The sequence below is a fragment of the Zea mays genome, chromosome 1 (assembly GCF_902167145.1).
Source record: "Zea mays cultivar B73 chromosome 1, Zm-B73-REFERENCE-NAM-5.0, whole genome shotgun sequence".
In the NCBI taxonomy this organism is placed as follows: Eukaryota; Viridiplantae; Streptophyta; class Magnoliopsida; order Poales; family Poaceae; genus Zea; species Zea mays.
In genome coordinates this window covers 301,382,051-301,394,462 of record NC_050096.1, presented here as the reverse complement: position 1 = coordinate 301,394,462, position 12,412 = coordinate 301,382,051, and positions in this window count along the sequence as shown.

The following is a 12,412-nucleotide window of genomic DNA, read 5'->3' as shown; positions in this document are numbered from 1 at the left end:
CCATCATTCAGAAGAAAGTACCATTTGAAATCATAAAGAATAACAACCTATAAAGAACCACATGAGTTAAAAAGACGTAAATGTCCTAATATATACAAGACAAAATTTATAAAATGAATGCTGATCACGTAGTTACCTCAAGATTGTTGCTAGACGGATCAGCTGTTGTGAATATTCTTACACGCTGCAAAAGTGTGGCTTCCATCTGAATCATCAATTGAAAACCAGATCTGCGGGAACCCAGCCAGCTGTCATCCTAGTGTGACGAGTCAGGAGGAGATGAAGAAGCTTACCGTCAGATCTGCCAGCCTAGTGTAACGCCTAGTTTATGTGTGCATTAGCAAAATAAACCATTCTTCCTACCAGAATTGTTCATAGCTGATCATCTCCTCGCCGTCGTCGAACATGACGCCGCAGGAACAGTCCACCGTCCATGAGCCGCCCACCCAAACATCGGTGGGGTTAGGGGCGGGGATGGGAGGCGTCGCGGCCGCCGCCGCCATGGCCAAGCCAAAATAAAAGACAAAAATGGTTGTATATATCCGGAGGCCGAGAGCATTGTTCATACAGGCCAAAAGGAAACCTTGAGAAGAAGAGGCTGCCACAACAGTTTTGACTGACTAACCTGTGCTAGAATGATGAGCCCTCCTTGTGACACGAAAAGGTTGGCATCCTTGAGCCTTTTTATTATGATCATTACAAACGTCTCCATGTGCATCTATGTAAAAAACAAAACCATTAGGTCACAAAAGTGGAGGTTAAATCAAATCCAAAATTCCTTTACCAGCAAGGGCTGGAAATAAAATACTCTGGTTTAAATGACTGCATAGAAATGGTGCAGAGGGTACTAAATCTAGTGATTCAGTAAGGATGTGTATACATTATAGGAAGCAGCTCTTGTAAAATACTCTGATTTAAAGGGCTGGAAACAAAAGGCTTCCCCCCGTTGTTGGTGTATACATTATAGGAAGCAGCTCTTCGACATTGTCAATCAGGAGCTTGTAAAATAGCTTCTCATTTCTGTCCTGGGAAAAATGCAGCATTCAACAAAACAAAAACACTCTTGACTGAAATAACAATCTAGCTGCAGCTGACTTTGTGATCACATAGTTTCGCTTGGATATGTCTGATGGGCTTACCTGAAGGTCCATTAGCGTAGTGTAGTGCTGCAACGGGGCCTGGAACTTCCATTGCCACAACTCAAGAGAGCAGCCAAGTCAGTTATTTTCCATCATTATTGGATTGCATAAGCATAAAGATAATGGACAGGTATTGAATGCCCAATTTAATGGTAGGAATAACAAAAAAATTAAAACAAGAAAACAACTCTTACAATCCAGTGGCGCACAGACGAAGGATCACAATCACGCATTGATTTGAGCAACTTCTCTTTAGCATAGAAATCATTATTGTGCACGTTACATGTGCCTGCACTTTCCACCTTAACATTAACCTCAACCACCTGCACGAGAAATGATCAAACAATCAATCATAGTGGCTTTAATATAATGGATTTACAGAGATAGTCCACTGGATAAAGCATGTCACCCCTATGTTTGAATCAAAATAGATGATTGTGTAGTTGTTTGAATCCAAAGCAGACACAACATCATATCCATTGGTCCAAAAGCATGTCACCCCTCTGTTTTGAATCCATCTGAAATACCATGGAAAATGCTCCTCAGCCTACTCCCACCAAACATCTTCATCATCCGTTTGGCTCTGGGCCGCAATATAATGAGGGGGTTTTGTGGACCACTCGAATCCATACAAAAAAATTGAGGATCACTCATGAGTAGAGAACTACATTCGAAGATTCTTTCAAGATTGCCCAGCTCTTCTTTGAAACTGTCATAATCCTAGTGTCGGCGTTTCGAGACCGGGGGTCCCTCAGGCCGACGAGTGAGTGCCGCGTGCCCCAGCCCAGATGGGTCGAGCGCGTGGGCGAGCACAAAGGGGGGAGAGGAGCGAGGCGGCCGGAGTCCAGCGTGAGAGTGGTGGGAATCCCGCGGCCTTCGTGTTCGTCCTGCGCCCAGGTCGGGTGCGCTTGCAGTAGGGGGTTACAAGCGTCCACGCGGGTGAGGGAAGCGAGCGGCCCCAAGGGAGCGCCTGTCTCGTCCTCGTCCTCGCGCGGCCAACCCTCTCTAAGAGGGCCCTGGTCCTTCCTTTTATAGGCGTAAGGAGAGGATCCAGGTGTACAATGGGGGTGTAGCGTGGTGCTACGTGTCTAGCGGGGGAGAGCTGACGCCCTAAGTACATGCCAATGTGGCAGCCGGAGAGATCTTGGCACCCTGCTGGTGTGATGTCGTGGCCGTCGGAGGAGCGACGGTGCTTGGCGGAGGGACAACTGTTGGAGCGGTCGAGTCCTTGCTGACGTCCGCCTGCTTCCGTAAGAGAGCTGGGAGCCGCCGTCGTCACAGAGCGTGCGGGGGCGTCATTATTGCCTATCTGGCGGAGCTAGCCAGATGGGACACCGGTCTTGTTCCCTACGGCCCGAGGCGGCTCGGGGTAGGGTGATGATGGTGCTTCCTGTTGACGTGGCTGGCCTGCGCCCTAGGTTGGGCGACGTGGAGGCTCCTCCGAAGCCGAGGTCGAGTCTGTCTTCCGTGGCCGAGGCCGAGCCCCTGGGTCGGGCGAGGCGGAGGTCGTTCGGCGGAGGCCAGGGCGGAGTCTGAGCCCTGGGGTCGGGCGAAGCGGAGTTCGTCGTCTTCTGGGGCCGAGCCGGAGTCCGAGCCCTGGGTCGGGCGGAGCGGAGTTCGTCGTCTTCCGGGGCCGAGCCCGAGTCCGAGCCCTGGGTCGGGCGGAGCGGAGTTCACCGTCTTCCGGGACTTAGCCCGAGTCCGAGCCCTGGGTCAGGCGGAGCGGAGTTCGCCGTCTTCTGGGGCCGAGCCCGAGTCCGAGCCCTGGGTCGGGCGGAGCGGAGTTCGCCGTCTTCCGGGACTTAGCCCGAGTCCGAGCCCTGGGTCGGGCGGAGCTTCCTATGGCGCCTTTGGCAGGACCTGACTGCCTGTCAGTCTCACTCTGTCAAGTGGCGCTGTAGTCGGAGTGGCGCAGGCGGCGCTGTCCTTCTGTCAGACCGGTCAGTGGAGCGGCGAAGTGACGGCGGTCACTTCGGCTCTGCCGGAGGGCGCGCGTCAGGATAAGGTGTCAGGTCACCTTTGCATTAAATGCTCCTGCGATTTGGTCGGTCGGTGCGGCGATTTAGTCAGGGCTGCTTCTTAGCGAAGGCAGGGCCTCAGGCGAGCCGGAGATGTGTCTGCCGTTGGAGGGGGGCCTCGGGCGAGACGGAAACCATCCGGGGTCGGCTGCCCTTGTCTGAGGCTAGGCTCGGGCGAGGCGTGATCGAGTCGCTCGAATGGACCGATCCCTGACTTAATCGCACCCATCAGGCCTTAGCAGCTTAATGCTGATGGGGGTTACCAGCTGAGAATTAGGAGTCTTGAGGGTACCCCTAATTATGGTCCCCGACAGTAGCCCCCGAGCCTCGAAGGGAGTGTTAGCACTCGCTTGGAGGCTTTCGTCGCACTTTTTTGCAAGGGGACCAGCCTTTCTCGGTTGCATTTTGTTCCGGTGGGTGCGCGCGAGCGCACCCGCCGGGTGTAGCCCCCGAGGCCTCGGAGGAGTGTTTTCACTCCTTCGAGGTCTTAATGCCTTGCGTAACGCTTCGGCTGGTCTGGTCGTTCCCTCATGCGAACCGGCCGTAGCCCGGGTGTACAGTGGGGGCCCAAGCTCTCGGGCTGGTATGTTGACGCTGTCAACGATTTGGCTGGAGCCGGGTTTGCGAGAGCAGCCCCCGAGCCTCTCCACAGGGCGAGAGGACGATCAGGGACAGACTCGGCTTTTTTACATACGCCCCTACGTCGCCTTTCCGCAAGGAGGACGGGGGGAAGCGCCATGTTACCCTCGATAGGCACCGAACATGGTGTCTCCGGTGAGCTGCAAGCGGGTAATCCGAGTGGACGTCCGTGCCCCGTTCGTTAGGGGTCGGCTAGGGGCCCAGAGGCACGCCCAAAAGTACATGCGGGTGATCTGCCAGACCCGGTCCCCTGGCGACGGGGTCCGAGGGCTCGATGCCTCCCTCCGATGGGATTCTGTTACAAGATCGCTCCCGCTGGTCTCGGAAATGTCCTAGGGTACCTCGGGAGCGCAGTCCGAGCCTCGGTTATGTATCGAACGTACCCCTGATCATCCCTCGCTCGGTGTCTGAGGCGACTGTGAACCCTTCGGGGGCCAGCCTTCGAACCCCTGATCAGTAATGGGCGCGGAGCCCGAGTAGCCTGAGGCGGTCGTGGAACCCTTCGGGGGGCCGGCCTTCGAACCTCTGACCAGTAGTGGGTGTAGGGCCCACGCGATCTGAGGCGGCTGTTGAACTCTTCGGGGGGCCAGCCTTCGAACCTCTGATCAGTAAGGAGGCTCGGAGCCTGGTTCCTTCATGGGGAAGGATCCTTTTCGGGGTATCCCCCTTTCCCGGTCCCTGTTGCAAGAGAGAGAAAGAGGAAAAAACGAAAAGGATACGAAATTGAACGACGCGTCGTACCTCTTTTGGTGTGGTTGTTTCGGCGAAGGCGAAACGTCGCCCGCCTTTCCTACCGGGAGCGCCGCCTGTCCTGCCGCGGAGTTGATGCGACGGGGCGAGTCGTTGGCGGGGCGGCCGTTGCGCGTGCGCGAGCCGTTCGAGGGACGGATCACGGGCGCGTCGTCTTCACGCCGTGAGAGGGGGTTCTCTTGCTGCTCCCGGATGGGACGTGAGCTTGGCTGACGATGTGACCGCTGCTCCCGCCCGCCTGCCACCGTCATTACTGCCGGTCCATCTTTGGCCACATTGACCGTCGCGCCAGGCTGGCGCTGCTGGGTCGTGCGCTGGGTCGCCTCGAGTCGCGGTGTTGGCTCCGCAATCGAGGAGGCGCGGTGATGGCGCAAGTGGCGGTGCAGTTGCTTGCATGCAGCATCCGGCGCGCCGGTTGCGTGACGCGTGGGCCTGGGCCTCCATGCTGGTGTGTCAGGAGTCGGAGAAGCGCGTCCACTTGGCGCGGTTGCATGCCGCCTGCATGGCTGCCCGCCTCTTTCGCCCGTTGGTCTGGGCAAAAGTGGAGGGTCGCTTGTAACCGCCGGGCGGTCGTGTGCGCCGTGCGCGGCGGTTTGGCTTCTTCCGCTCTGAGCCGGTTCTCATGACATGTGGGACCCAGCCCCCGCGCCGCAGTGGAGGGCCTTGGAATGTGTTGGAGAAGACTCAGCCCGTGACGGTTGGAGGCGCAAGTAGGGAGAGTGGCCTTTAAAAGGAGGGCGACCCCTTTCGGAAGGCGACCATGTCTTCTCCCTTCCTCATGCACCGCGTCTTTCCATCTTCCAAGCCCCCGGATGGGGGATGCCCGCCGCCTTTTCGCCTCATCGTTGGAGGAACGCAACTCCGTGGGAGTTGGTACCTTTCAGCCATCGTTCGGCTTCAAGGATTTTCATCATGCAGCCCGGCCGCACCCCTCCACCGGCGGTCACCCAAGATGGTGACCTCCAGCTTGATGGTGGGGGAAAGCGAGCCGGGCTGCGGCCTCTGCCCCTCCCTCAGCCTCAAGGATTTTCATCACCAAGGCTGGGGAGGGGAGTGTGCCGAGTTGGGGTCGATCCCTGCGTGGGCGGCGGCCCGCTCCTTCACTCAGTGATCGGAGGGAAGGGCGGTCGTCGTCTGTGGCACCGGCGGCTGCACCGTGCCTGGCTCTCGGACGCGAGTGGCTTCGGAGCCGCTCGCGGCGCCGGCGTCCGCCACGGCAGCTGGAAGAGGTTCTTCCGCCGGCGAGATAGCCAGAGCCGGCCACGGACCGACCTCCAACTCTACGGCCTTCTGCCCGTCCTTGCCTCACGAGTTTGGGCATGGGCGGGGGCCTCCTAGCAGCAGCATCCGCCCGGAGGTCAGCGCTGCCGCTGTTCGGCCCCCCAGAGCAGAAGTCGTCGTTGTCGTCGCTGCTGGAGCGGGTGACGGCGCGCCGTTCGTCGGTCTTCTGTTGCTCCGCAAGCCAACCCCCATCGAGTGGGGTTGTTCGTACCTGCGGAGGGGGAACCGGAGTTCCGTTTGTAATGGCACTTCGAATGCCAATGCTTTTGTTCATTACGGCTTTCGGGGCCTGAACATGTATGTAATTTTCGGCGCGGAGCCGTGTTTTTTCCTCATTTTCGAGCACTAAGACTCGCCTGTTGATTATCTGAATCGCTTCACCAAGCATGAGTCGCCCCGTGTTAAGGTGACGAGTGAGGTATCCGTAGCCCGGAGCGTAGGAGTCCCTCGACTCGGTCGGCCTTGTTGTCCGAGGCTCTTCTAGCTTAGTTAAAGGGACCCCTTGGCCGCTCTTCGACGAACCGAGGCCAGGGGTAGCGATATCAGCATGAACAGAGGCGGAGTTGGCTCGAAAATGAAACCTGGTTGGCCGGAGCCGAGCCGGGTTGTCCGTTAGCGGGACCGACGCCGGAGTTGATCAGCCGAGGCCTCGGGTCGGGCTGGCGCCCCTGGAAGATAGTCGGCCGAGGCCCCAGGGGTATCCGGCTGAGCCGCCTGCTCGGACCGGATTCCCGGAGAGGACCCTGGCGGCGATGGCCCAGGCGTGGTGATGACGTCGTCCTTCGGAGCGGAGGCCTTTGGACTGCGTCGCCGTCCGAGGCTAGGTCGAACCACGCCGAAGGTGTCGTCGATGCCGAGGGTGCTGCTGCCCCCTTCCAGCGTCAAGACCTGAGCCTGCAGGATCAGAATGTCTTGTAGTGTGTGTCTTCTGCGACCGCCGAGGCCAGAGAACACACCCTCGCTGTGTTGTAAAGCTGCGTCTCCTTTCCTCTTGTTTCGGGTATCTGGACTTTTTTGTCGGTAACAGGGATGTTTGTGCGAGCGAGAATTGCTTCTCGCGGAAGGTGATGAGTGAGGTATCCGTATCCCAGAGGCGTGGGAGTCCCTCGGCTCGGTCGGCCTTCCCGCTTACGCGTACTTTCACCCGTCCATGAGGCCCTGTCACCGACTCAGTCTGGAAGGCCTGAAGGACCGCTTCGGCAGAAGAGCTTCCGAACGTAAAGACTTGTTCGATCCGCGGAGTCACTTTATCCGAACGCGAGTTACTTATCGCAGAAGGTGATGAGTGAGGTATCCGTATCCCGGAGGCATAGGAGTCCCTCGGCTCGGTCAGCCTTGGCTGCTTACGTGTACTCCGTCGTTTTCAGGATCCACCTTTCGAAGTAGTCAGAAAGCACGAAAGATATTCTGACAGAAGAAATCTTTTTTCGAGGAAAATTTCGACGCAGAGGGGGTGCTCCCCCTTTTAGCCCCCGAGGGAGGGTCGGGCTTTGCCGAGGCGAGGCCGACCCTTCCTTGATGACTAAACTTTGCGTGGGTGCGAGGTATATGAACGACTTGAAAACATCTTAAGGGTAGAAGCGACGTAGCTGTTGGATGTTCCAAGCGTTGCCGTAGACCTCGCCTTGGCTGTTGGCCAGCTTGTACGTTCCGGGCTTCAGAACTTTGGCGATGACAAATGGCCCCTCCCAGGGGGGCGTGAGCTTGTGCCTCCCTCGGGCGTCTTGCCGTAGCCGAAGCACCAGGTCGCCCACCTGGAGGTCTCGGGGCCGAACCCCTCGGGCGTGGTAGCGGCGCAGGGACTGCTGGTACCTCGCCGAGTGTAGTAAGGCCTTGTCCCGAGCCTCTTCCAGCTGGTCCAGCGAGTCTTCTCGGCTAGCTTGGTTGCTTTGATCGCTGTAGGCCCTCATCCTCGGGGAGCCGTATTCCAGGTCAGTGGGCAAGACAGCCTCGGCCTCGTAGACCAGGAAAAACGGCGTGAAACCCGTGGCTCGGCTTGGTGTTGTCCTCAGGCTCCAGACCACCGAGGGGAGTTCCTTCATCCATCGCTTGCCGAACTTGTTGAGGTCGTTGTAAATTCGAGGCTTGAGCCCCTGTAGAATCATGCCGTTGGCACGCTCTACTTGCCCATTCGACATGGGATGAGCCACGGCGGCCCAGTCCACCCGGATGTGGTGGTCCTCGCAGAAGTCCAAGAATTTTCTGCCGGTGAACTGGGTGCCGTTGTCGGTGATGATGGAGTTCGGGACCCCGAAGCGATGGATGATGTTGGTGAAGAACGCCACCGCCTGCTCGGACTTGATGCTGTTCAGAGGTCGGACCTCGACCCACTTGGAGAATTTGTCGATGGCGACCAGCAGGTGCGTGTAGCCCCCGGGCGCCTTCTGTAAGGGGCCGACGAGGTCCAGACCCCACACAGCAAAGGGCCAGGTGATGGGTATCGTCTGCAGAGCCTGAGCAGGCAGGTGGGTCTGCTTCGCATAGAATTGACACCCTTCGCAGGTGCGAACAATTCTAGTGGCGTCAGCCACCGCCGTTGGCTAGTAGAAGCCTTGCTGGAAAGCATTCCCGACGAGGGCTCGAGGCGCTGCGTGATGGCCACAAGCCCCCGAGTGTATCTCTTGGAGGAGTTCCTGACCTTCGGCGACGGAGATGCATCGCTGGAGGATGCCTGAGGGACTGCGGTGGTAGAGCTCCTTCTCATCGTCCAGCAAGACGAACGACTTGGCGCGTCGCGCTACCCGCCGAGCCTCGGCTCGGTCGAGGGGCAGCTCTCCTTGGCGGAGATATTGCAGGTACGGGGTCTGCCAGTTTCGATCAGGCGTGACCCCGCTCTGCTCTCCCTCGATGCGCAATGCCTCGCCCTCGGTGGCCGAGGGTTCCCCGGGCTGATCTGAGGGTGCCTCGGGCCGAGCCGAGGGTGCCTCGGGTTGTGCCGAGGGTACCTCGGGCTGGACCGAGGTCGCCTCTGGCTCGGCCGAGTCGTCGATCTTGACGGAGGGTTGATGCAGATCCCGAGAGAAGACGTCGGGGGGAACCGTTGTTCACCCCGAGGCTATTTTAGCCAGCTCGTCCGCAGTCTCGTTGTAGCGCCGAGCGATGTGGTTGAGCTCGAGCCCGTAGAACTTGTCTTCCAGGCGCCGAACCTCATCGCAGTAGGCCTCCATCTTCGGGTCGCGGCAGTGGGAGTTCTTCATGACTTGGTCGATGACGAGCTGCGAGTCACCGCGAGCGTCGAGGCGTCGGACCCCTGGCTCGATGGCGATCCGCAACCCATTGACCAGAGCCTCGTATTCAGTCACGTTGTTGGACGCCGGAAAATGGAGGCGCAGCACGTAGCGTAGGTGCTTCCCGAGGGGCGAGATGAAGAGCAGGCCCGCGCCGGCTCCTGTCTTCATCAGCGACCCGTCGAAAAACATGGTCCAGAGCTCCGGTTGGATCGGAGCCGTCGGTAGCTGAGTGTCGACCCATTCGGCTACGAAGTCCGCCAAGACCTGGGACTTGATGGCCTTCCGAGGGGCGAACGAGATTGTCTCGCCCATGATTTCCACCGCCCACTTTGCAATCCTGCCCGAGGCCTCTCGGCACTGGATGATCTCCCCCAGGGGGGAAGGATGACACCACAGTTACCGGATGAGACTCGAAGTAGTGTCGCAACTTCCGTCTCGTCAGGATCACTGCGTACAGCAGCTTCTGAATTTGTGGGTAGCGGATCTTGGTTTCGGACAGTACCTCGCTGACGAAGTAGACTGGCCTCTGAACGGGTAATGCATGCCCCTTTTCTTGCCTCTCGACCACAATCGCGGCGCTAACCACCTGAGTGGTCGCGACGACGTAGACCAAAAGGGCTTCTCCGTCAGCTGGAGGCACCAGGATAGGCGCCTTTGTGAGGAGCGCCTTCAGGTTCCCGAGGGCTTCCTCGGCCTCAGGGGTCCAAGTGAAGCACTCGGCCTTCCTTAAGAGGCGGTACAGAGGCAGACCTCTTTCGCCGAGGCGTGAGATGAAGCGGCTCAGAGCCGCAAGACACCCCATGACCCTCTATACGCCTTTTAAGTCCTTGATGGGCCCCATGCTGGTGATGGCTGCGATCTTCTCCGGGTTGGCTTCGATGCCCCGCTCGGAGACGATGAACCCCAAGAGCATGCCTCGGGGCACCCCGAAGACACATTTCTCGGGATTGAGCTTGACGCCTTTCGCCTTGAGACACCGGAATGTCACTTCAAGGTCGGAAAATAGGCCGGAGGCCTTCCTCGTCTTGACTATGATGTCATCGACGTAGGCCTCGACCGTGCGGCCGATGTGTTCGCCGAACACATGGTTCATGCACCGCTGGTACGTCGCACCCGCATTCCTCAAACCGAACGGCATGGTGACATAGCAGTACATGCCGAAGGGCATGATGAAAGAAGTCGCGAGCTGGTCGGACTCTTTCATCTTGATCTGATGATACCCTGAGTAGGCATCGAGGAAAGATAGGGTTTCGCACCCAGCAGTGGAATCCACGATTTGATCGATGCGAGGCAGAGGGTAGGGAACCTTCGGACATGCTTTGTTGAGACCAGTGTAGTCTACACACATCCGCCATTTCCCCCCTTTCTTTCTCACAAGCACAGGGTTGGCAAGCCATTCGGGATGGAATACCTCTTTGATGAACCCTGCCGCCATTAGCTTGTGGATCTCCTCGCCTATCGCTCTGCGCTTCTCCTCGTCGAATCGGTGCGGAGGCTGCTTGACGGGACGGGCTCCGGCCCGAATATCCAGCGAGTGCTCGGCGACGTCCCTCGGTATGCCGGGCATGTCCGAGGGACTCCACGCGAAGACGTCGGCGTTCGCGCGGAGAAAGTCGACGAGCACTGCTTCCTATTTGGGGTCGAGCCCGGAACCTATCCGGATCTGCTTGGAGACGTCGCCACTGGGGTCGAGGGGGACGACCTTAACCGTCTCCGCTGGCTCGAAGTTGCCGGTGTGACACTTCACGTCTGGCACCTCTTTGGAGAGGTTCTCCAGGTCGGCGATGAGGGCCTCGGACTCGGCGAGGGCCTCGGCGTACTCCACGCACTCCACGTCGCATTCGAACGCGTGTTTGCACGTGGGGCCGACGGTGATGACCCCGTTGGGGCCCGGCATCTTGAGCTTCAGGTAGGTGTAGTTGGGGACGGCCATGAACTTCGCGTAGCATGGCCTCCCCAGTACCGCGTGGTAGGTTCCTCGGAACCCGACCACCTCGAACGTCAGAGTCTCTTTTCGGAAGTTGGAGGGCGTTCCGAAGCAGACGGGAAGGTCGAGTCGTCCGAGGGGCTGGACGCGCTTCCCGGGAATGATCCCGTGGAAGGGCGCAGCGCCTGCCCGGACGGAGGATGGATCGACACGCAGGAGCCTGAGGGTCTCGGCGTAGATGATGTTGAGGCTGCTGCCCCCGTCCATAAGGACCTTGGTGAGCCTGACGTCGCCGATGACGGGGTCGACGATGAGCGGGTATTTCCCCGGGCTCGGCACGTGGTCGGGGTGGTCAGCTTGGTCGAAGGTGCTGGGCTTGTCGGACCAGTCCAGGTAGACTGGCACCGCCACCTTCACCGAGCATACCTCCCGGCGCTCTTGCTTGCGATGCCGAGCCGAGGCATTTGCTGCATGCCCACCGTAGATCATGAAGCAGTCGCGGACCTCGGGGAACTCTCCTGCTTGGTGATCTTCCTTCTTGTCGTCGTCGCGGGCCCTGCCACCCTCCGTGGGTGGCCCGGCCCTGTGGAAGTGACGCCGAAGCATGACGCACTCCTCAAGGGTGTGCTTGACGGGCCCCTGATGATAGGGGCACGGCTCCTTGAGCATCTTGTCGAAGAGGTTGGCACCTCCAGGGGGCTTTCGAGGGTTCTTGTACTCGGCGGCGGCGACAAGGTCCGCGTCGGCGGCGTCGCGTTTCGCATGCGTCTTCTTTTTGCCTTTCTTCTTGGCGCCGCGCTGAGTAGACGCCTCGGGAGCCTCTTCCGATGGGCGGCCCTGGGGCTGCTTGTCCTTTCGGAAGATGGCCTCGACCGCCTCCTGGCCAGAGGCGAACTTGGTGGCGATGTCCATCAGCTCGCTCGCCCTGGTGGGGGTCTTGCGACCCAACTTGCTCACCAGGTCACGGCAGGTGGTGCCGGCGAGGAACGTGCCGATGACATCCGAATCGGTGATGTTGGGCAGCTCGGTGCGCTGCTTCGAGAATCGCCGGATGTAGTCCTGGAGAGACTCTCCCGGCTGCTGCCGGCAGCTTCGGAGGTCCCAGGAGTTCCCAGGGCGCACGTATGTGCCCTGGAAATTTCCGGCAAAGGCTTGGACCAGGTCGTCCCAGTTGGAGGTCTGCCCCGGAGGCAGGTGCTCCAACCAGGCACGAGCGGTGTCGGAGAGGAACAGGGGGAGGTTGCGGATGATGAGGTTGTCGTCGTCCGTTCCACCCAGTTGGCAGGCCAGGCGGTAGTCCGCGAGCCACAGTTCCGGTCTCGTTTCCCCCGAGTACTTTGTGATAGTAGTCGGGGGTCGGAACCGGGTCGGGAACGGCGCCCGTCGGATGGCCCGGCTGAAGGCTTGCGGACCGGGTGGTTCGGGCGA